General features: G+C 37.3%; 1 protein-coding gene and 1 long non-coding RNA gene across 3 annotated transcripts in view; both read right to left on the reverse strand.

Annotated features, from left to right (window-relative positions):
* Nucleotides 1–23,809, reverse strand: part of LOC145722718 (uncharacterized) — an 83,358-nt gene extending 59,549 nt beyond the window's left edge. Inside the window, exons 1-2 of the long non-coding RNA XR_014147192.1 lie at nucleotides 21,622–23,809; nucleotides 20,385–21,446 (exon numbers count right to left, since the gene is read on the reverse strand). This is a non-coding gene — a long non-coding RNA (uncharacterized LOC145722718). The remainder of the gene's footprint in view (nucleotides 1–20,384; nucleotides 21,447–21,621) is intronic.
* GPBP1 (GC-rich promoter binding protein 1) overlaps nucleotides 1–23,814 on the reverse strand; it is a 70,833-nt gene that overhangs the window by 44,641 nt on the left and 2,378 nt on the right. The gene's annotated exons all lie outside the window — the stretch shown is intronic.

Raw genomic sequence — 23,814 nt, forward strand, 5'->3', positions numbered from 1 at the left:
TCTTCCTTTCCCTGTGTAATATTAGCAGCTGAATTGTGCCCCTCCCACTATGTCCAAGTTGCAAGCCCCCAACTCTGAACAGAACCATTAATAGTAGATAAAGGCTTAATGAGATTAACTTAAATGAGGTTGTTAGGGTAGGCCCCATTCCAAACCTGTGTCCTTGTAAGAGGAGGAAATTGGGACACATTGAGACACCAAGGCTGCACAGAAAGAGACCATGTGAAGAGGCAGCAAGAGGGTGGCCATCTGCAAGCCAAGGAGAGAGAGGTCTCAGAGGAAACCAACCATGCTGACATCTTGATCTTGGAATCTGAGCTTCCAAAACTATGACAAAATCAATTTAACCCACTCAGTTTGCAGTATTTTGTTATGGCTTCCCTAGCAAATGTTAAAAGAAATAAAAGGCCCAAAACTGAGTGACCTCTCCTCTCCTAAGCCCTGCATTAACAAACCAAGACTTAATACCTAACCTGATTACACTTTAAGACCCTCCCAGAAAAAGGGGCACATGGGTGGCTCAGATGGTTAAGCATCTGCCTTAGGCTCAGGTCATGATCCCAGAGTCCTCCCATCCAGCCCCCCGTCGAGTCTGCTGCTTCTCCTCCTCCCTCTCTGCACCCCCCCGCCCCCCTGCCATGCACTCTCTCTCAAATAAATATTTTTTTTAAAAAAATACCCTCCCAGAAATGAAATCTTAACTGGTCAGTCTGGAATTTCCTGGTCAGCAGTAGTGAGGTAATCACCTGACAGACCCCTTCCACCATTTCCTTACTAGGCTGGATGACTTTGGCAAGGTAACATCAGACTGTTTCTTCTCTTCACTAAAATTAGGTAACTACTACTTACCTTCAACTTGGAATCTACTAAAGTTCTAAAAAGACAACTACCCTTTCTTACCAGACTATCTACATACAACCCTTTAAAAAGGTTGTTTTTCATTTAGCCAAACTGCTCATAATCCTTCATTAATAAGAACCAAAAGATGACTTTTCAAATTCAACTTTAGTTCTCTTGAAAATAAGCCTGTGAAATGCTCCTTTCATATAAGCTTAGTTTAATATATTAATAGATTTCATTTAAAAAGTGGGTCTTCCTCTTTCTGATTCAGGACTAAAGTCATTTATATGAGGAAACACAAGAGGGTTCCAGACTGTGAAGAGTCAGAGTAGGGATGAAAGGGTATCAACACCTGGGAGTGGCCCAGCACAGGATGTCAGTGTCAAAGCAGGGTAAGGAAGGGTATCCATGCAGGGACAGCCAGGGATGAGGCACTGAACCCAAAAGAGTGGGGAAGGCATCCGGGGGGGGTTGGCAGGGGCAGTTCGTGAGAAGAGTCAAGATGCTAAGCAGGCAGAGGTGAGTGTCCACATGTGGGTGGTGGCAGTGGCTACAACATAAAATCAATTATATACAGGGGAAAAGTAAGTATTGAGAATAATGAAAGCTAAGTTTCATACTGTGAAAGAACGCAGTAGTAACAGAAAGGGTGAAAACTAGAGTGAATTTTGCAGTGTTATATTCTATCAGTACCATTAATGATTAACACAATCATATATTAATAATATTAAAATACTTACATTCACATATACTACACAAAGATAATATTTATCTATATGTACCTCTCCCAACTCTGCACTGAGAGGGTGTGAGCGTAGTGACTCCAATAAATGAGCATACTTAACACAGAATCTTGGCTTCTTTTTTTTAAGAGAGAGAGCGCACGCACGCACACAAGCAGGGGGAGTCGCAGGCAGGGGGAGAGAGACAAGCAGGCTCCCCGATGAGCAGGGAGCCCGACAAGGGGCTCCATCCCAGGACCCCGGGATCATGACCTGAACCAAAGGCAGATGCTTAACTGACTGAGCCAACCAGGCGCCCCTAAGATCTTGGCTTCTAAAAACAAATTTCCACTAAACAAAAGCAGGGCTTTGAGAAATAGCTGATTCCCAGGGCTGGAGAAAGAAGATGACAAAATAAGCCTAGAATATTTTATCTTAGCAAAAAGGAAATATCCAAATAATGATTATGAAATATCAAAAGGGCATAGAAACCAGCTTGAATGGGTTCCCACTGGCCAAATCAGGACAATTTGAGCATTAGAAACAAGAAAACACATGTTTAGGCCATTAACACAAAATGGTGAAAGAGGGAACTCCAAGAGCCTACCCCTTCACAGTAACAGCAAAACTCAAAGCAAAATCTGTCAGAATCAGCTTTGTCAGAACTCTGAAACAGTCAAAGGCTTACAGCAATCAAGCACACTAAATCCAGAAAACAGAAACAGAAAACAGAAATGGTAGGAAAGCTTTGTAGCATTTTTACTTGCCCTTGACCCCCATCTCTCCGGGGCACAATGGAGGTCCCAAAAAGCCAGTGGGTACCCAGGTCTCTGGTTCTGGGGCCCTGTAGAACTTATTCTCACAGAATTACGTTTGTATAAACCTGTCTGGGGGCTACCGAAGAAATGACAAGAGGTACTCGCCTTTGTTTTACCTAACATGGAAAGAAAAGCTGCTATGCTAAGGGCATTTTCTTCCAAACAGTAAGGGGTATGAACCTCCTCCTCCTTGGGACAAAGGTTTATAACTGAGTAAACAACAGCACACCTAAAGCATGGAAAGAAAGGCTGAGAATTTTCTTTGGGAAATTATGACATTGCAAAGAACTCCCTTATAACAGGAGGCTTAGAAAACCACACAAACGGCCAGGGCAAGACACATGCTTAAAAAAAAAAAAAAAAAACCTGAGAAGACCCTCTACTTCAACCTCAGATTACTCTTTAGAGTCAAAGAAAACAGGAAGTGAAGACTAAGATAGTTATAAACACTGTGGCTAATCTTTGAAGAAATGACCTAACACAGACCTAATGGGCAAAGATTGGGAGAGTTACTTTTTAACTTTATTTCTATTCCTTCTTGGCTCCAGACATGCATCTGCAACAAAACACTAGCTGAATACAGCAAAGGTAAAAGTGGCTCTTGTTTGAAGAGCTCTCAGAGCAGCATTATCCATGGACAACAGAAAAAAAAACTGCTACTGTATTGCATTGAAATTACTTTAGTAATGAACCTTTAGTAAGTCTTACTAAAAGGCTGCAACCTGTCTCAGCAGTGCTGTGAGCACTAAGAGCTGGTTCCTTGTTTGACCCATGTGTGAAAAGATCTGTCATCTTTAGACAACATACTGATCCTAATGATAAACTTCTGTATTTTGTTCATCATGGATTTTTGCATTAATTTTTTAAATTTTATAAAACATTATCTGAAAAACCAAAAACAAGAAACGCTAAGCTAAGGGACCACAAGCTAAGGGACAGTGACTTCAGAGACTACCCAAAACAAAGAACAGAAACTTTACAAAAATAGTTTCAAAAAGTCACTAAACAAACACCCAACTACAAACCCACAGTAAGTAACCCTGAGGACTGCGGGGGGGGACGACACATTCGGTTCCCAGCCTCCAAATTACAATATTAAAAATGCTCAATTTTCTACAAAAAAATTACAAAGCATTCAAAGAAATATGAAAGTATGGCCCACTAACGGGGGGGCGGGGGATGAAAAATTACAAAACAGTCTCTCTGATGAAACACAGACATCAACTGTCCTAAATACAAAAAGCTAAAAGAAACAGAGAGCAAGGTCTCAAAAAAACAGAATATCCCTAAAGAGGTTAAGAATTACAGAAAGGGGGCGCCTGGGTGGCTCAGATGGTTAAGCGTCTGCCTTCGGCTCAGGTCATGATCCCAGGGTCCTGGGATTGAGTCCCACATCGGACTCCCTGCTCCTTGGGAGCCTGCTTCTCCCTCTGCTTCTCTCTCTCTCATGAATAAATAAAAAATAAAAAAAATAAAAGAATTACAGAAAGGAACCAAACAAATTCTTGGGCCAAAAAGTACAATAACTGAAATGAAAATTTCACTAGACAACTGCAATGGAAGATCTGAGCCAACAGAAGGAAGAACCAGATTAAGTGGAAGATAAGTCAATTAAAATTATGTCTGGAACAGGAAGGAAAAGAAAGAAAACTACAGAGTGTCAACCCTTAATTTTGACCTCCAACTTTCTAGTTAGATTCTTCTTTTAAGCTTGTTTTTTGGCTCAGTCGAAAGACCCTGAGGGCAAAGCATACCCAGAAGGGAACAGAAACTACCCTCTCAAGCAGTAAGGATTATCCTGAGCCAGCAAGACACCTCTGTCAGTGAATGACTCCGAGACAGGGACCGATTTGACCTTCACTGCCTACCTGCATGTACCCAACTCATCTTTGCTGCACATTTTCCTTATATAAACCTGGAAGTATTTTCAGCATTTTGGAGACAATCTTTGAGATGCTAGTCCACTGTCTTCCTGGCGTTGGCCTCACTGAAATAAATTCCCTTCTTGTTTCACCACTACTCGTATCTCTGCCTTTGGATTCTGTCAGCAGGGAGTGGGCGAACCTAGTTTGTTTGGGAACCCCCGAGACAGGTGCTCTTGCACCTCTGCACCCCAGCTACAAAAAGACCTGTGGGACACCATCAAGAATACCAACATACACATAGTGGAAGTATGTAACATACACATACTACCTATTAAAATTCCAACATTCTTTTTTGCAGAGAAGCCATTCTCAAATTCATTTGCAACCGCAAGGGATCTCCAACATCCAAAATAATATTGAGAAGAACAGAGTTACAAGACTCACGTTTCTGTGTTTCAAAACTTATTACAAAGCTACAAAAATAAAATCGCAATGGCTTAAGGACAGATATATAAACCAATGGGATGGAATTGAGAGTCCAGAAATAAAGTCATACATGTATGGCGGCCAGTTAATTTTTTACCAAAGCACTAAGACCATTTAATGGGGGAAAGAATGGTCTTTTCAACAAATGGTGCCAAGACAGATGGATATTCGATGGACTCCTATTCACACGATATACAAAAATAAACTCAAAATGGATCAAAGACCTAACTATAAAAACTAAAACTACAAAACCATCCGAAGAAAACATGGAGGTAAAGCTTCAAGATCTTGGATTTGGCAAGAGATTTTTATATACGACACCAAAAAGACAAAAAAAATAGAAAAAAATGGCCTTCATAAAAATACGAAACTTCCATGGCAAAGGATATTATCTAGAAAGTGAAAAGACAGATAAATGAATGAAAGAATGGGATAAAGTATTTGTAAATCATATCCTGGTAAGGGTCTAGAGCACTGTGAATTGTGTAAGACTGATGAATCACAGAGCTGTACCTCTGAAACAAGTAATACATTATATGTTTAAAAAAAAAAAAAAGACAGGAAGGGAAAAATGAAGATGGGAAAATCGGAGGGGGAGATGAACCATGAGAGACTATGGACTCTGAGAAACAAACTGAGGGTTCTAGAGGGGAGGGGGGTGGGGGATGGGTTAGCCTGGTGATGGGTATTAAAGAGGGCACGTATTGAATGGAGCACTGAGTGTTATATGCAAACAATCAATCATGGAACACTACATCAAAAACTAATGATGTTGGGCGCCTGGGTGGCTCAGTCGGTTAAGCGTCTGCCTTCGACTCAAGTCATGATCCCAGGGTCCTGGGATCTAGTCCCACATCAGGCTCCCTGCTTAGCAGGGAGCCTGCTTCTCCCCCTGCCCCTCCCCCTGCTCGTGCTTTCTCGCTCAAATAAAATCTTTAAAAAAAAAAATAATAATACATAATGTATGGTGATTAACATAATAAAAATTTTTTAAAAAATACATAAAGAACTCTTTCAACTCAACAACAAAGACAAAACATCCCAATTTTAAAATGGGCAAAGGACTTGAAAGACATCCCCCCCCCATTAAAAAAGAAGAAAAAAAATAGTATCTATCAAGTATTGATGAAAATATGGGAGAAACTGGTACCCATGTACATTGTTACTGGGAAGGTAAATTGGTGCAAACACTGCAGAACAGTTCAGTAACTCCTTAAAAAGTTAAATATATACCATATGACCCAGCAATACTATAAATACGTGTGTGTGTATATATATATATGGATATATACCCAAAAGAAGTGAAAATGGATATTCAAGTATTTGCACACCAGTGTTCAATACCAGATCTATTCACAACAGCCAAGAGGAGGAAGTATTCCAAATGTCCATCAATACATCAATGAATAAACAAAATGTGGTGTATGTACACATATATTCATTATAAAGGAATGGTAAAGAATTAACCTCAAAAACATGCTAAATGAAAGAAGGCAGACCAAAGGTCACATATTGCACAATTCCAGTTATACGAAATATCCATAAGTAAATCCATAGAGACGAAAAGCAGACTGGTGGTTGCCAAGGATTGCAGGGAGGGAGGAATGAGGAATACTGCTAAATGGATACAGATTTTTCTTTTTGGGTGACAAAAATGTTCTGGAATTTAATAAAGGTGGTTTTACACCAGTGTGAATGTACTAAATACCACTGAATTGTAGGCTTTAAAATGGTTAACCTCATGTAATGTGACTTTGATTTCAATAAGAGTGCTGTATTACAACCCCTTGAATAAAACACCATCAATCCAGATATAAATGCATACACTGAAAAATTAAGAGAGAAGGTTATTTACACAATTTTAAGTACCTCCTACCACCCAAAATAAAAACAAAACCACTTATTACAATTTTGCAGTGAAATAGCCAGGTAAATAGCCTGGGAAATCCTTAATGAACAGATCAAAGTGAACATCATCAGTTACAGAACAAACTGAAATCGTGCGCCAAATGACAGAATGCAATGAGCAAAGAAAGCACTGCTTTACCTCTGTAATAGTCTAGTCAAAGATGCATAACCCAAAGAAGCACAGCCTGTCTGAACATGAGAAACGCCAACTAGAGAGACGTTATACCACAATAACTGGCCCATAATCTTCACGCATCAGGTTATAAAAGGAAAATCATTTTTAAAAAATGATCAGTCTGTGACACATGCTCATCCTAAATCTTTTGTGAGTCACATTTTAACTTTTAAAAACTATACTATGACATTTTATTCCATTGAATTTTGTTTTCATTGCTGTAATACCATAATGAAACTCTATTAATATTTAGGAGACACCTATTAACTACTGATTTACAGACTTTCCTAATAAAAAGTAAAAGAGGCCCCTCCCCTATAGATTCTGATTCCACAGGTCTTAAACCGGACCTACAATTCTGTTTTTAAGTGATGATCATCAGGAAAGGATGGTAAATACTGCAATAAACATCAAGAAAAAAATCCCTGCCTAAGGAACATGGCCTCTAAAGGAAAATATTCTATAGCTTGACTATTTTTTACACTGGACCATGAAACAATGTCCAGTAGCTTCTGTTATCAATATACTTAAAATTATAAATTAGACAAATATAACAGAACATTAATAAATTTCACAAGAACAAGAAACCTAGAATATTACAAATCCATCCTTTAAAAAGTTTCATCTTAATGTTTCCTTTAACCTGGAATTTTCTTAGACCCTTTCTTCTTCCTCCTCAGTTTACCCTTTTCTTTAAAATATTTATTTATTTGAGGGCGCCTGGGTGGCTCAGTTGGTTAAGCGACTGCCTTCGGCTCAGGTCATGATCCTGGAGTCCCGGGATCGAGTCCCGCATCGGGCTCCCTGCTCGGCAGGGAGTCTGCTTCTCCCTCTGACCTTCCTCCTTCTCATGCTCTCTGTCTCTCATTCTCTCCCTCTCAATTAAATAAATAAAATCTTTAAAAAAAATAAAATAAAATATTTATTTATTTGAGAAACCATGTGCACCAAGTGCAAGTGCAAACAGGCGGGGAAGGGCAGAGGGAGAGATTCACAAGGGGACTCCCTGCAGAGCCTGAAGAGGGGCTTGATCCCAGGGCCCTGAGATCATGACCTGAACCAAAATCAAGAGTGGGATGCTTAACCAACTGAGTCACCCAGGCGCCCCCTCAGTTTACCTCTTAAATTATTCAAAACCTGCCCATGCTTTGCTCACCAGAAAAAAAAATGTTAGAGAACTGTGACTGTTAAATTGTTACATACAAAAATTGCTATGTTCACTCTCCAAAAAGAATTTTAAGGAGAAAAAAAGCATTACTGGAAACAGGATGCTTCTAATTCTCAAGTTTCCAGACTACTATAGGTAAAATACACAAGGTAACTCAAGAGCTGTGAAACTTAAAATGAACTTCAAGACTTAATTTTCACTAAGAAAAAATATAAACCCTACTCTATAAACAAATTTTTACGCATTGAGCTTCTCTTTCCTCATAAAACTGAAGTAGGTTAAGTCACCCTGAAATTTTGTCTAATTCAGCTATGAGACCCTTTTTCTTATAAGGGTTGGTAATGGTACACTTTAATTAAGAATTATACTGCAAACAAGTTGGACTCAACTGGACTAAAACTGAATTCAAATAAACTCATTTACTCAACAGCCAATGTGGTCAAAGTGCTAAACAGCGAAGATACTTAAAGGCTCAAGAGAGTAGTCCCCCTAGAACATTCTAACAGAGTTAACAAATAATTGTTTAAAAAAAAAAAGTGCACCCTCAAATCCATTATCAGAAAAGTTGAAGTATAAGTAAATTACTTTAAGTATTTACCATGAGAAAAATACCAAAGTTATAAGGGTTCAAATGAGGTAAACAGATACACTTTAAAAAAGAACAAAAGATATACTGGGATCAGCTTAAACATGTTCTCTGAAAAAGGGGCAGATTCACAAGAGATTAAGTAATTTACCCCTAAGCTACACAGCCAGTAATGACAAGACCTGGACAGTAAGAAGAACCCTAGATCCTTCTGCCTCAAAAGCCATGCTCTTTTGTTCACTATCAGTATCTCTCAAGTGCTCCCACACAAATTACTGAAAGTTAACTCATTCTCCTGCTCTGCCCTGCTCCCACCTCCAAACCCCACCACCACCCCAAATACATTTCACCCGAAATACATTTCAGCAACTAACCAAAGTAACTTATCTTCAAGTTTCATTTTACTTTATAAACTTACGAAAATTCTCCTTCCCATAAACATTTCTGATATATTTGTTTGCTGAATGACATAATTCATCAATAAACATTTATGGAGCAGCTACTCTAAACCAGCACTTTAAACAATATTCTGCTCCACAAGAATGCATACTATTATGACTGAACAGAAGGAAGAAGAAAGTGAAGAAGGCAGCAAGATTAGCTCATTTTTCCTGATACCAGAAGTGGCAATTACAGGTTAAAAAAAAAAAAAAAAGGTGCAATTAATGGTAAGGCTTATCCTCAAACTACCAAAATGTGAAATGCAGCAGACTAAATTATGATAATATCAAATTAATTCCATAATTGGTTACGTTGTGCTGAAACTCCACATCAGATTTATTTACAAAGAAGAGTAGAAATCCTGAATTTGAGGACTGAAAGGGATGGAAAATTACTGACAAAAGTTAATTGTGAGAAAGAGAAAATGTGGGAAAAATTTTTATAATCTTTATAAAGATCTTTATAAGATCTTAGGAAGGTCTTTCTAAGTATAACACACAAAACAAATGATAAAAATGTATTTATATATTCAATCATAAGCATAAACACAAAAAGCATTCTACATGACAAAATTCACAACCAAGATCAAAAAAAACAACATGGGGGAAATACTTGTCACAAATAGCACACACAAAGGGTTGACTTCCCTTCATATATCAAATGTTCCTACAAATCAAGAGAAAAAAAAACTTAAAAGATGAAGGAAAAATATAAAGAACTGACAGAAAAGGGTCTTATATATGAAATATTTTCATTCTAATTCAAAAGAAAAAGGCAAAATGCCCAAGGAAAAAGTCTGATACCACATCAGTGCTAGAACGGTTAAGCTGGCATACCTCTATGGAGAGCAATTTAGCATAGCTTTCAAAATTACACTCAGAAATTCCACTTAGAAGAATGTACCCCAGGGATGCCTGGGTGGCTTAGTCCGTTAAGCACCTGCCTTCGGCTCAGGTCATGATCCCAGGGTCCTGGGATTGAGTTCCACATTGGACTCCTTGCTCAGCAGGGAGCCTGCTTCTCCCTCTGCCTGCCACTCCCCCCTGCGTGTGGGGGCCTCCCTCTCTGACAAATAAGCAAATAAAATCTCTTAAAAAAAAAAAAAATGTACAAATGTATCCCCACATTTACAAGGATACTAGCATTGTTCATAACAGTAAAAAAAAGAAAGAAAAGAAACAATGCACAGCAAAAGAGATCTAGTTAAGCAGACATTAAGCCACCAATATAAAAATAGGGTAGCTTTACATATATAAATATGGAATAACCTTCCCAGATATTTCCTTAAGTAAAAAAGCTGTACAGCAAGGTGGACCTCAAGTTACCACTTATATTAAAAAGAATATAATGTGCTTATATACACATAAGGTCTCTCCAGAAAAATACATAACTAAGAGTGGTTTCTTCAGGTAAGAACTACAGTTGGGAAATAGGCATGAGGGGGTGACAATTTTCTAAAAACCCTTGTACTTTTTGTAATTTGCACTAGGTACATGTATTCAAAGTAATTTTAAATTCTCTTTACTCTGACTTAACTTTACCATTTCTTGAATCCTCTAACTTTAACATTACCCATCTTTTTCTGAAGTCAAGTAAGCCTAAAACGCGGCATCCGAAGAGCAGCAAACAAGCTTCAACAAATGAATTTAGAAAATGAGCCTAACACTTTGAACTAGTCATTTCACAAACAGTTCAGAGACAGGATCCTTGATATGAAATGAAAGATTTGGAAATTCAAGTACCTTAACTTTTCATTATGAAAACAATAGCCTAAAATATATACTTAATACATAAACATACAGACACAAACACACAATTAACTAGGCAATTTCTTTAGGGCTTTGGCATAATCTTTTCTTCAAAAAACAAAACAACAACAGGTTTTTATACAGGGGCACCTGGGTGGTTCAGTTGGTTAAGTGTTTGACTTCGGCTCAGGTCATGATCTCAGGGTCCTGGGATGGAGCCCTGCATCAGGCTTCCAGCTCAGTGGGGGAGTCTGCTTCTCCCTCTCCCTCCGCCCCCCTCCCCACCCCCACCCCCACTCGTACACCTCTCTCTCTCCAATTTTTAAAAATCTTAAAAAAAAAAAAAAACAGGTTTTTATATAGATGTGAAACACATTTTTTTTTAATGTGAAACACATTTTAAAGTTCCCAATGTCAGAGTATTCATCAGTGGTAGGTGAAATTTTTTTTTTTAAAGATTTTATGTATTTATTTGACAGAGAGCGAGATAGCGAGAGCAGGAACACAAGCAGGGGGGAGTGGGAGAGGGAGAAGCAGGCTTCCTGCCGAGCAGGGAGCCCGATGTGGGACTAGATCCTAGGACCCTGGGATCATGACCGAGCAGAAGGCAGATGCTTAACGACTGAGCCACCCAGGCGCCTGGTAGGTGAAATTCTTAACCACTAAACCTACACACATACTGTAAATAACTGAGAATACATTATTAGGTAGAAATCTTACCTTATACAAAATTTTAGTCTTAATAACAGCTATTTAGGTGATTCTCTAAATTCTGAGTGTTAAGTTTTAGTTTCACATGTCAGGCACTGCCTGGACCTATAGCTATAACAAACCTTATACAAAATACAGATCTTAATCTCCCAAACACATAGAAAAGGGACAGTGTGAACTACCACCGCAGTCCTAACTTGCTTTCTACCAACCTAAGCCAATTTTGTCCCCAACAGACTCTGTCCTCTCATCAAACTGTCCTTGAAGGTCCTAATTTAAAGGACTAACTTGAAACCATTTCACTCACATTTTCCCATTTCCACAATGTCCCTATAAGGACTCATTTTAATTGAAGAGACCAAAGAGTAATTCATGTGAAAAATCTGAAAACTACCAGTTGACTTAGAGGGAAAAACAAAGGCAACTAAGTTACATATGGAAAGTCCTTAAGACATCTTGACTATCAGGAGAATGCATTTTTCAAGTAGTTTTCAACCTAGCTAATATTCCATGAAACAATTATTTTATCACTCACTGTAACAGCTTCAAGTTTAGCATCTTTGTAGAGCTTTAGTAAATAAGGAACCTTGTAAGAAATCTTTAACATGCTCTTCTTAGAAGAACCAAATCAGGATCACACTGAGAAAATGTGGTATCAAAAATAACTGAAACTCTGTGGACACAAATCTCCTTTTGTATCTTTGAGGAGTAAAGATTATGTCTCCTCTTCAAAAAAAAAATTAGTTAATATAAATTCTCATGGCCTTTCTCATTTCTGAAAATGAGGAGCCAAAAATTCTATTCGCTCACTTGTTTCAAAGTTACTCTTGAAACCTAAAGTGTGTTTTATCTTTTTAAACTTGACAGGACAATTTCACTAGGTTTTAATCCCTCCAACTCAACAGTTCAAACTAGGAAGCATTTTTATATTAAGATTTTATTTTTAAGTAATCTCCACATCCAACATGGGGCTCGATCTCACAACCCTAAGATCAACAGTCAACACTCCCTACTGACTGAGCCAGCCAAGCACCCCTAGGGAACATTTTTAAAGGCAAGGTCATAATGAATAAGCCCTTATCAGTCAGTTCTTTCAGGACGCTAATAGCAAATCCAAAGCCAGTCTTTAATCTAGCAAGCAGACTAGAACCTCATATAACTATTTAAGTCTAGGCAGAAAAAAAAGCTTCTAAATAATCTGACAACAAATCAACTAGGCCATAAATAATCCCCTCACAAATTTCTCCTAGCCCACAAACAGTTAAACTGCAGTTCTATAATAAAAATACCAACTGCACATACTCAATTCTGGGGAAAAAGTAAGTCAACCTAAATTATCTAAGATGTTAATTCTTTTACTCTGCAAGTAAGTGCACTAAGGATATAACAAATGAGACAAGGTCCCCCGCCCTCAGAAGAGTATGTGATAAATATGAGTGAAAGTAAGCCAGATAATTAGAGAGTGTGCATTGAAAGAAATAAATAGGATAAACAGATAAGAGAAACCAAAGGGTATAGGAAGGGGGGTTGCCCACTTTACACAGAATGGTTACAAAGTCACCTAGAATCTAACATATAAACTAAAAACTGAGCTAACAAAGGGAAAACAGAAGAATGAGCAAGCATAGAGGCCCTAAGACAGGAAGGAAAATGGCTAGTGTGTTGAAGGAAGACAAAGAGGGCCTTTAAAGGCAAATGGTCTAGGAAGACATTAAGGAAGGTTGTAGAGAAATGGAGGGAACAAACAATTCTTACAGGCTAGCGTCCACATGTTATTCTTAAATCCAGTGGGAACACCTGCTCTATGAATAACAAACTACAGGGTTGGTGCAAGAATGGCAGAGGAACGAAGTTATAAGGCTACAGCAATAGTTCAGGTTAGAGAAGATGGTGGCTTAGACAAGTCCAATAGCGGTAGAATAAAAAGGACTTATTTCAAAAAGATTTGCTAAATGATTAGACGGGAGGAAAAAGTAGAAATCAAAGGTGATTTCCAAGTTTTTTAGCTTGAACAGATGGACAGCGTATCCATTTACTGAACTAGGAAAGAATGGAGAAAGTATGGAGCTAAGAAAGACTCAAATGAGTGCAGTTTGGGATATATTAAATTTGTAAACTAAGTGGAGAGGCCAAGAAGGCCATTAAATTACAAGAGTAGAATATGGGGAAGAGATCTGGACTGCGGATTTATATTTGAGATCATTTGCATACCATAAACTATGGTACCATTTCCCAGGTTACACAAATATTACCTCAAAAGAATGTAATGCACTGTCCTTTCATCAATTTTAAACATGTTATAAAATGCAATCTAAGTATACCTAGTTTGGGGTGCCTGGGTGGCTCAGTTGGTTAACCATCGCCTTCGGCTCAGGTCATGATCCCAGGGTCCTGCGACTGAGCTCCACGGGCTCCCTGCTCAGCAGGGGAGTCTGCTTCTCCCTCTGCCCTTCCCGCCCCCCTTCATTCTCTCTCTCTTGCTCTCGCTCTCAAATAAAAAAACCTTTTAAAAAATAATAAATATACCTGGTTTCTGTTTAGTTCTGTGCTTTCAATTTACATTTTTACCTATGCTCCCAAGTCTTCTCCTTCCTGGTCGATCATAATGGCCCTCAACCATTACTATCTATGTGATGCAGCCATAACAATACTGCTAAATAAAGTCTGCATCATTTTACAATTTCAAAGCATTCAGCACTCATTATTTCACTTGAGTCTAATGATAACCTTGTGAAGCAGGAAAAGAACCAGTTTTATTAGGGCAGAAAATAAGAGGCTTATAAAGGCTGCCCTGGCCATCATCAAAAGGCCATTATTTACTAGAAGCGATGAAACCACAATTCAAGTTTAAGGACTCTATTTACTCTGCATTCAGAGAAAAGAGCAGACCAAGTAGAGTTCAGGAATCTTACATTTTTGCCTCATTTGCTACTAAATGCTCAGCACAAATGAAACAGCAGGCATACAGTAGGCACTGAAACATCTACTGAGGCAATGAACATCTTCTCTAGCAAACTAACACTCAAGAAATCCCAGAACCTCTGGTGAATCAATGTTTTAAATTCAGTTGATAGTTTGCATCCTCCTTTCTCATTTCCAACATAGAAATATTATCGTTTATTTCAAAGTATGTTCAAGTATAAATTAGATAATACCTAACACTTCAAGCCACACAAAGATTGTTCCATCAATTCAAGATGGCATTATTTTGCAACAGGTCTTACTTCACAGGCCCATAAAAACAATTTCTTTTAGTCCACATTTCCTATAAAAGATTTTTAAAAAGATGTCATCAGGATTTTAAAATAAAGCAGAAAAATTCAAATGCTAGCATCCATATTTATCAACTACAGACTTAACATATATAGCAATAGTAAGTACACCAGTAGTTCCACACATACAGGAAACTGATTTTCAACAGAGGTATTTCAAAGTGATTCAAGGGGTAACAAAGCCTTCTCAACAAATGATACGGGGACAACTGGACGTCGTCTACAATATTTAAAAAAAAAAAGAAAAATAGCACCTCAACCCTTTGCTCACACCACACGCCAAAAAAAAAAAATCATTCAAAATGCATCAAAGACCCAAAGTATAAGCCAAACTACAAAATTTCTATTGGAAAGGAGAAAATCCTGTGACCTTGGGTTAGGGAAAGATTTCTTACGACACAAAAAAACACAAACCAATCGTACTTCAAAATTTGGAATACCTGTTCTTCAAAACACACTATTAAGAAAATGACGGTGGGGCGCCTGGGTGGCTCAGTCGGTTAAGCGGCTGCCTTCTGCTCAGGGCATGATCCTAGGGTCCTGGGATCCAGTCCCGCAGGACTCCCTGCTCGGCAAGAAATCTGCTGCTCCCTCTCCCTCTGACCTTCCCCGTGCTAGTGTGCGCTCTCTCGCTCTTAAATAAAATCTTAAAAAAAAAAAAATGATGGCAAAACACAGACTAAGAGAAATTATGTGCAAAACATATATCTCATATACATGTATCCAAAATGCATAAATAATCCTTACAATTCAACAAGACAATCTCATCTTTTTTAAATGGGCAAAAGATCTGGACACCACCAAAAAACATTATTAGGGAAATACAAATTAAAACCACAATGCAAATTCAAACTATACACCCACTCCACAGATAAAACTGAAAGACTGACATCAAATACTGGCAAGAATGCAGAACTATGTAACCTATATTGCTGATGCAAATGCAAATGGTTCAGCACTCTGTAAGACACTGGCAAGTTTTTAGCAGAGTCAAATACACAAAATTTAGATGACCCTGCAATCACACTGCTGGGTAATTTTCCCAAGAGAAATAAGAACCCTTCTCCTCACCAAATCCAGTGTGCAAATGCTCATACAAACTCTACTCACAATAGCCAAACACTGGAAACAACCCAAACGTCTAGTAACCAGAGAATGGATAAACATTTGTTGTGTGTCCAAACAAGAGAATACCACTTAGCCATAAAAAATATTGGGTTGTAATACATGCAGTAACATGCATGAAAAAAGTCAGAAACAGAAGTGTACAGTGTTTGGTTCCCTCTTTATGAAATTCTGGAAAACAATACACAATACAAAAGACAAGAAAAACAGACTGGTGGTTTCCAGAGCATAGGGGTGAGGGAAGACGACGGTCTGTAAAGGACAATAACGTAACTTTCTGGGTGATGTACATGTTCTACATTCTCAGGTGATGGGATTACACAACTGATTTGTAAAAAAAAAATCTTCAAACTGTACACTTAAAGAGTGAATTTATGTATGTAAATTATACCTCAATACACCTAGTTTAAAAATGGGTTCACATTTCATTAAAAAAAATGAATAGGGACACATTCTTTCATAAAAACCAACTCCCAAAATGTTATTTATTATTATAAAAACATACAGATAATAGTGTTTCCCTGTATTACTTTGACCCTAAATTTATATTCTCTATTCTGAGGAATTATAAAGTAATCCCACAATTTTCCCTCTACCTTCAGGACCAAGTCCACCAATCCAAACTGAATACTGATCTTCACCTTCAATTTGTAGTAGAGGAAAACTGATAATTACTTTCCTTTTGGTCATTTCTACAAATACCAAATACCGTCACTACACTGTATGATAGCTTTAATGTTGGCTAACTGCCCATTCAACTGAAATGGCAGTAAATATTAGAAAGATAAATGAAACATACTCTAATCAATATATTATTAATCCACCTGAGGGACTTTTCTTCCTAAAAGGACAAGAGTACTTAAGAACATTAGTCGCTTGTTTCTTTTAAGAAGGCCAAATAAGAGTGTTTTGGAAATTTGTGAGAATGTTTTGGAAAAATCAGTCTTCTAGAACTGTCACATCTGTGCTACTACGTATTAAAATTCATTATTATAACCATCTTTTTCACTTTAGGAGCGTATTAATATGATCTTATGTGCATAAAATTTTATTTCAGGTTAATAAAGGGAACTTTAAAAAGTACTTGTTATGAAAGTTTTATGGATCTGATTGGATTCTGTACCACTGTCTCTAGAACTGTGCTGTCCAATACGGCAGCTAGGAGCTACATGCTGTTGTTTAAATTCACATTAAAATTTAACTTAAAATTCAGTTCCTCATCTGTACTAGCCACACTTCAAATAAGGACATATGTCTAGCAATTACCATACTGAACAGCGCAGAAATAGAATGCTTCCCTCATTTCACAAAGTTCTATTGGACAGCCCTACTCCAGAATAAGATCTACTTAGAACACTAAGAAAATTAACTACAACAGAGTACAGATAAGCAAAATTCAAATCCCTACTGTCACTTACTGATGACCTAAGGTAAATTAATCTCAAAGTTTCTTAACTCATTAAATGGAAATAGCACTTACTTCACATGGCAACTGGGAAATGCAATTTCTAATCTAAAATACTGTAAACACTGGTTATGAAGTGATCCAAAAGGAAAATATTCCCGAATGAGAATAAACCCATGTTAACAGTATATTATAAAAAAGTCACAACTTACCTCACTAAGGATAAGAAAATTTTGTAGCTGGCTAAGAATAAAATAAGTTATCTTCTCAATCCTGAAACAGTAGTATTTTTACCTTCCTCATATTCTCACCTTAAAAACTTGAACTATGAGCCATCATAGGTGAAGTCTAGGCTCTGGATATACAGAATGTGTAGGTTCAGAAGTATCACTTACTGATTGTGTGACCTTCGTGACTTAAATCTCTGCTTTCATCTTCTCATTTGTGAAATAAGAATAAGGCATTCCCACCCACAAGAACCATGAGGATTAGTTAATTCACTTAAAAGGCTTAATACAGCCTGCAATGTGGTAAGCACTGATAAATAGTAGTTATCAAAATCTAGTCATCGTGACAGGTGTTGATTTCCAGAATATATCAAGAACTCCTACAACTCAAATTTAAAACTGGGTGGAGGACTTGAATATACTTTTCTTCAAAAAGATAAAATGGCCAATAAGCAAATGAGAAGACCTAAGTAATCATTAGAGAAATGCAAATCAAAACCACAATGAGATACCACTTCACAACCACTAGGATGGCTATTATCGAAAATAATGTTAGAAAGAATATGGAGAAAGTGGAACCCATGTGCACTGATGGTAGGAATAAAAAATAGTGCAGCCTTGATAGCTAACAGTATGGTGGTTCCTCAAGGAATTAAAAATAGAATTACCATATGAACCAGCAAGTCCACTTCTGGTATATACCCAAAAGAATAAAAAGCAGGAATTAAAAAAAAAAAAAGGCAGGGATTCAAACAAATATTTGTACACCCATGTTCACAGCAGCATTATTCATGATCTCAGAAAGGCAGAAATAACCAAAATGTCAATTTACAGATAAATGGATAATCAAAATGTGACACATACACACAATGGATTATTCTTTTGTTTAGGAAGGAAATTGATTCTACCACATGCTATAACATGGATGAACCTCGAGGACATTATGCAAGGTGAAATAAACCAGTTACAAAACAACAAATACTGCACAATTCCACTTAGAGTAAGTACCTACAATAGTCTAATTCATAGAAATACAAAAGTAGAATGGTGACTGCCAGGGCTAGGGAGGGGGGAAATGCAAAGTTAATGTTTAATGGGTACACAGGTTCAGTTTGGAGAGATGAAAAAAGTTCTGGAGATGGAAGGTGGTGATGAATGCACAACAATGTGAATGTACTCAATGCCACTTAAATATACACTCAAAAATGGCTATTTTTTTTTTTTGCCATGATAAAAAAAAAACCTTTCCCTCATTACAGTGATTTCAAGATTAGTATGAAAGGGGGAAAAAAAAAAAAGCCTTACCTCCAAAGCTCAGACTATAGCTATAAATGTGGAAAGATTTAAATCTCCTGAATTTATACAAATTTAGAATATACTTTCTTCTCTAAAGTTGTAACAGCCCAACCTGCTAATTGTGGAGTGAAGACTGGCTAATTCCAATTATGCTGACAACTACTGGTTGGGAAAGATTACCTCCTACTGTGGTTTTTGTGAGTATGTCCACAAATTCTTTTGAGAAAAGATGAAACCTAACTACACCTTGGTTTCAGGCTAGACTTAATGACTTGTTTGGAACAAAAAGAATGTGGCAGAAATGGACTTCTGGAATAGGTCATAAAAGATAGCCTGGCTTCTACCTATCTCTGAGATCACTTGCTCCAGGAGCCACAGCTGCCACATTTTAAAGAAACTCAAGGAGGGGTGCCTGGCTGACCTAGTGGATGCAACTCTTTTCCTTGGGGTTGTGAGTTCGAGCCCCAAGTTGAGTGTACAGATTACTCAAAACAAAACAAAACAAACAAAAAAACCCCAAGGAGTTCGAGATCCACAGGTGGTTAGGAACTGAGTCCTCCAGACAACAGCCAGCATCAACTGCTGCCAGGTCAATGAGTACACCATCTTGGAAAAAAGATCCTCCAGCCCCAGTCAAGCCTTCAAATATCTGTAGCCCTGGTAACTGTATCTGAGACTTTATATTAAAGACCTACAGGGAGCCAGAACCACACAGGTAACGGCTGCCAAACTTCCCACCCACAGGTTATCACGTGAGATAGTAACTATTATTTTTTTTAAACTCACTGTATTTATACTCATTGAAAAGCAAACTAATTTCTTTAACTAGTATGCAAACATAGAGGCAAAGACAATTTTTCAGTTTAAGAATTTTTTTTTCCAGTTTTTTTTTTTTTTAAGTAGGCTCCAGGCCCAGCATGGAGCCCAACACAGGGCTTGAACTCACCACCCTGAGATCAAGACCTGAGCTGAGGGGTTCCTGAGTGCCTCATTCAGTTAAGCATCGGACTCTTCATTTTGCCTCAGGTTATGATCTCCGGAGGGTTGTGAGATGGAGCCCAGTGTGGAGCCTACTTTAAAGTCTCTCTCCCTCTGCCCTTTCCTCTCCCCTCTTCTCACTCGCTCTTTAAAAAAAAAAAAAAAAAAAAAGACCTGAGGAGCAATTAAGAGTCAGACATACTGACTGAGCCATTCAGGAGCCCCTCAGTGTGTATTTGCAAGTTCTGAGTTTCAAAGGAAACACAACATATTTAACAATTTTAAAACTTTTTCTTGCTAAAAATAAGTACAGAAAAAACTTTTTAAAAAGGTTTCAAAAAAATATAATCTGAATAAGCTGAATTAAAGGGCAGAAAATGAAACACCAAAACACTGCACTCACCAAGCTGTGAACAGAAAGATGACTCAAGAACAAGAAAATGAGTGGGATACCTTGTATAAAAAGACGCAGAAACTAGCAATTACTTGAAAGGATATAGACCAAAAGCCTGTAACTATTCTGCTGGGTGTGGCAGCTAACAAAAAAGGGGAAAAGCAAAGCAGGTAAAACTGAAAAACATCCAACCACAAAAGGTTTATCAGTAATTCTAACATTTTGTTTTTCTTGAGTCTCCTGTTCAAAGTAATGGACCTGCTCCCCAAAAAAATATATAAGCACTCCCAAAATGATCGATTTTAGAGAATTTTCAAACCACTGTCTCCCACACCCACCTATGTGGCCAAAAAAAATTGACGTTAGGAAACCCTGACATATAAAACATTTAAAAAAGGGGAGAAGGGGACAGGGAATACATCTCTTTCCAACCTGCTCTCCTTAAATATGCCAAATCCACCACCCTAAGTGAGGGCTGCTGAACTAACAAAACCAAGAGCTATCCTTCTGGCCACAGAAGAAACTATGGGGAAAAAGAGAATGGAGCTAAAAGGCAAAGAGATTTAGTTCGTTACTTTCTTGATCAAGGACCAAGCTAGGATAATAAATGAAACTGGAAATGGGGAGGGGCAGGGTATGAATGGGTTTCCGGTAATGCCATTAACAGATACAGAAGAAGAAATAACTTCAGACTGTAACAAATACTGATTTGACATGTACTTATCAGAATCTCAAAATACTGGAAATTAGAAAAAAACATTACACATATATTACACTTCACAATTAACAAAAACCCTTCATATAAATTATTTCCATCAGTTTTCTGGAAAAGCCAAAGCCAAAGAGCTTTGGCAAATACACAAGGTCACATAGGCCCCTTTCTGGATTTTCCAAACGCTAAACCGAAAATGTCCTAACTCCCAACCATTTCCCTTTTTCTACCTGGATCTAAATCGTTATTTTAAAAATTTGATTATCAAAAATTAAACAGAAAAAAGGTGGTTATGTCGAAGACAGATAATCTGGCCTGCGTTTAGGGTCTATCCTCACTTGCTAACTTTACTCTCATATTAGAGGTTCCCATCCTTATTCCTACCTACTCTGTAACTCTCTAAATTTCATTTTTTTTTCTTTCTTCTTTTCCCATTCCTGTTATTTCCTTACTATTCCTCCTTTCCTCCATTCTCAAGTGTTAGGAACTTTAAGCAAAAAAAATCTATGGAATACATCAAAAACTAATGATGTAATGTATGGTGATTAACATAATATAATAATAAAAACCTATGCGCCTGGGTGGCTCAGTCGTTAAGCGTCTGCCTTCAGCTCAGGTCATGATCCCGGGGTCCTGGGATCGAGTCCCACATCGGGCTCCCTGCTCGGCAGGAAGCCTGCTTCTCCCTCTCCCACTCCCCCTGCTTGTGTTCCTGCTCTCACTATCTCTCTCTCTGTCAAAAACCTATGGACTAATCTCAGTTCAAAACCAGAGAAAAAGTAAAACAAAGCTAACATGCATTTAGCTTCACCCACGTGCAAAGAGAATGTGGGTGTATAAGATAGAAATATAACCTGAAAGTACATTTTAATTTTTAGCTAACTAAAGTTTTACCAGATAGTTACAAGTAGCAACACTAACAATACCTTCTCTTCTACCTTTTAGCTTAATTCCAAGTTCCACTAGTAATCAATATTAACCAAAGAGAACTCCAAGTTCCACTAGTAATCAATATTAACCGAAGAGAAGCAGTATATAGAAGAAAAAAACAAAAATATCAGGGATAATGCTCAAATAGGCGTTAATGAAGTACAATTCACAAGAAAGCAGTATAGCATAGTGATTAAGAGTATTGAGCCCTCCAGTCAGAGTTGGAGATTTGGTCAAAACTTCTATCTAACCCTGTTCCTAACCAAGTTACTTTCTCCCAGACTCAATCTCCTAAAATCTTAATTTTCTCACCTGTATAACTGTAACTATAATAGCACTTTCTTCATAGAATTATTCTAAGAGCTAAAGTATACTATGCAAAGTTCACAGCAGAATATGTGACACAATCATCTATAAATGTTAATTACTATGATTATTATTTTTAGACCTACAGTCTAGGCCCAGGAGATTAAAAAAATGGAGTAGGGTAGACAGGAGGAAAAAAGGTGGGAGAGGGGGAGAAGCAGCCCAGCAATTGTTCCAATTGCTATCTATTTTGATGCCAAGAATATAATAAAATATTTATCAAAATGTTCAAGTAAGTAAATCTGTCCATGAACAATTTCTGTAAGCAAACTTCACCGATGTGAGACTATTCAAAGATTAAAGTTAATTCTTAAAAACCCTGTCTCTGGAATTATCTTTATCCTGGTAACATGGCTTTGGGTAACAACAGTAGGAATAATTTAAAGGAAAATAATCATAAATAATGTTCTTTTCTATGAAAAGATTATTCATTTCCACTTCAACTTCTTAATCACATTTAAGAGGCATATTCCTAGACCAGTAACTTGAAAAACCATTAAATTGAGAAATGCATATAAGAGCAGTCCCTTCTGAAGGGAAAGGGTGGTTGAATGGTCTCGCCATTTTTTTTAATATAAATCAAGGTGAAAGCTCAATAGAAGTACTACACACAGTTCTGACAGACAAAACAAAAATAACTCAGTCTATTTTAACAGAGAGGATTACTTAATTCTAATCTCAATTTTAGATCAGAAAATAAACGCTTTATTTGGATACCTACATTGTTCTGGACTCTACTACCTCTTCTGCTCTAAGTGAGATAAAAGAATTCAATCAATAGCATAGGAAAAACAAGTTGTTTTGGAATAAAGGGAACAACTGACAAGTTATAAAGCCATCTTGGCAAAATGTTCAAAATTACAATCTTTTATCTAAGAAAGGTAATTAAACGAAATAAACTCTCATTTTAACTACACTAATATATTCACTAATAGTGTCTAAATAATAAATTTTAGTGGGTTTTTTAATAACAAACATTCCTATGCCTAGGAATCACTGAAAAACCCTAATAACTAAGGGTAAGTAAAAACAGTACTATTCAATACTGAAAAACTGAAGTACTATTAAAACATAATTCTCCTTTGTCAAAGGATTACAGCAATACTTCCAACTTTTTAAAAAAGCTCTGTTTATAAACTTAAGTCAGCATAACCTTCCAAAAAGAAAATATATCAAGCTATTTAAAAGAATTATGAATTGTGATGAAAATCAGGTTTAAAAACCAAGTCATATGTTAGAGTTTACTCTAAACTACCTAACTAAATAACAACGCTAAACTCCCTTTAGAAAGCAGCCTAAAGAAAGTAACTGGCTAGCAAGACACATAAAATATTTGTTTTTTCCTACCTTTTTACCAATCTATGAATCCATAAAAATTAGGGTGAATACTCACCAAAGGGATTTTCTTTACTTCATAAGCACAAAAATGTAAAAATATGGATTGTGTGACCTGAAATATTCTTAAATCTTAACTCTTTCTGCATTTCAATTTACTTAATGGTAGGTAGTCTTCAGACTGTCCAGGAAATTGAAGCCAAGCAGTATTATTCCAAGAAACTGAAAGGCTTCCAAAATAGAATAAACTTGGCTCTTATTACAGTTTACAAATGAACATGTGATTTGCTCACCATACAATACTTA

Source organism: Leptonychotes weddellii, chromosome 7, assembly GCF_054177405.1.
Source record: "Leptonychotes weddellii isolate Sample4059 chromosome 7, ASM5417740v2, whole genome shotgun sequence".
In the NCBI taxonomy this organism is placed as follows: Eukaryota; Metazoa; Chordata; class Mammalia; order Carnivora; family Phocidae; genus Leptonychotes; species Leptonychotes weddellii.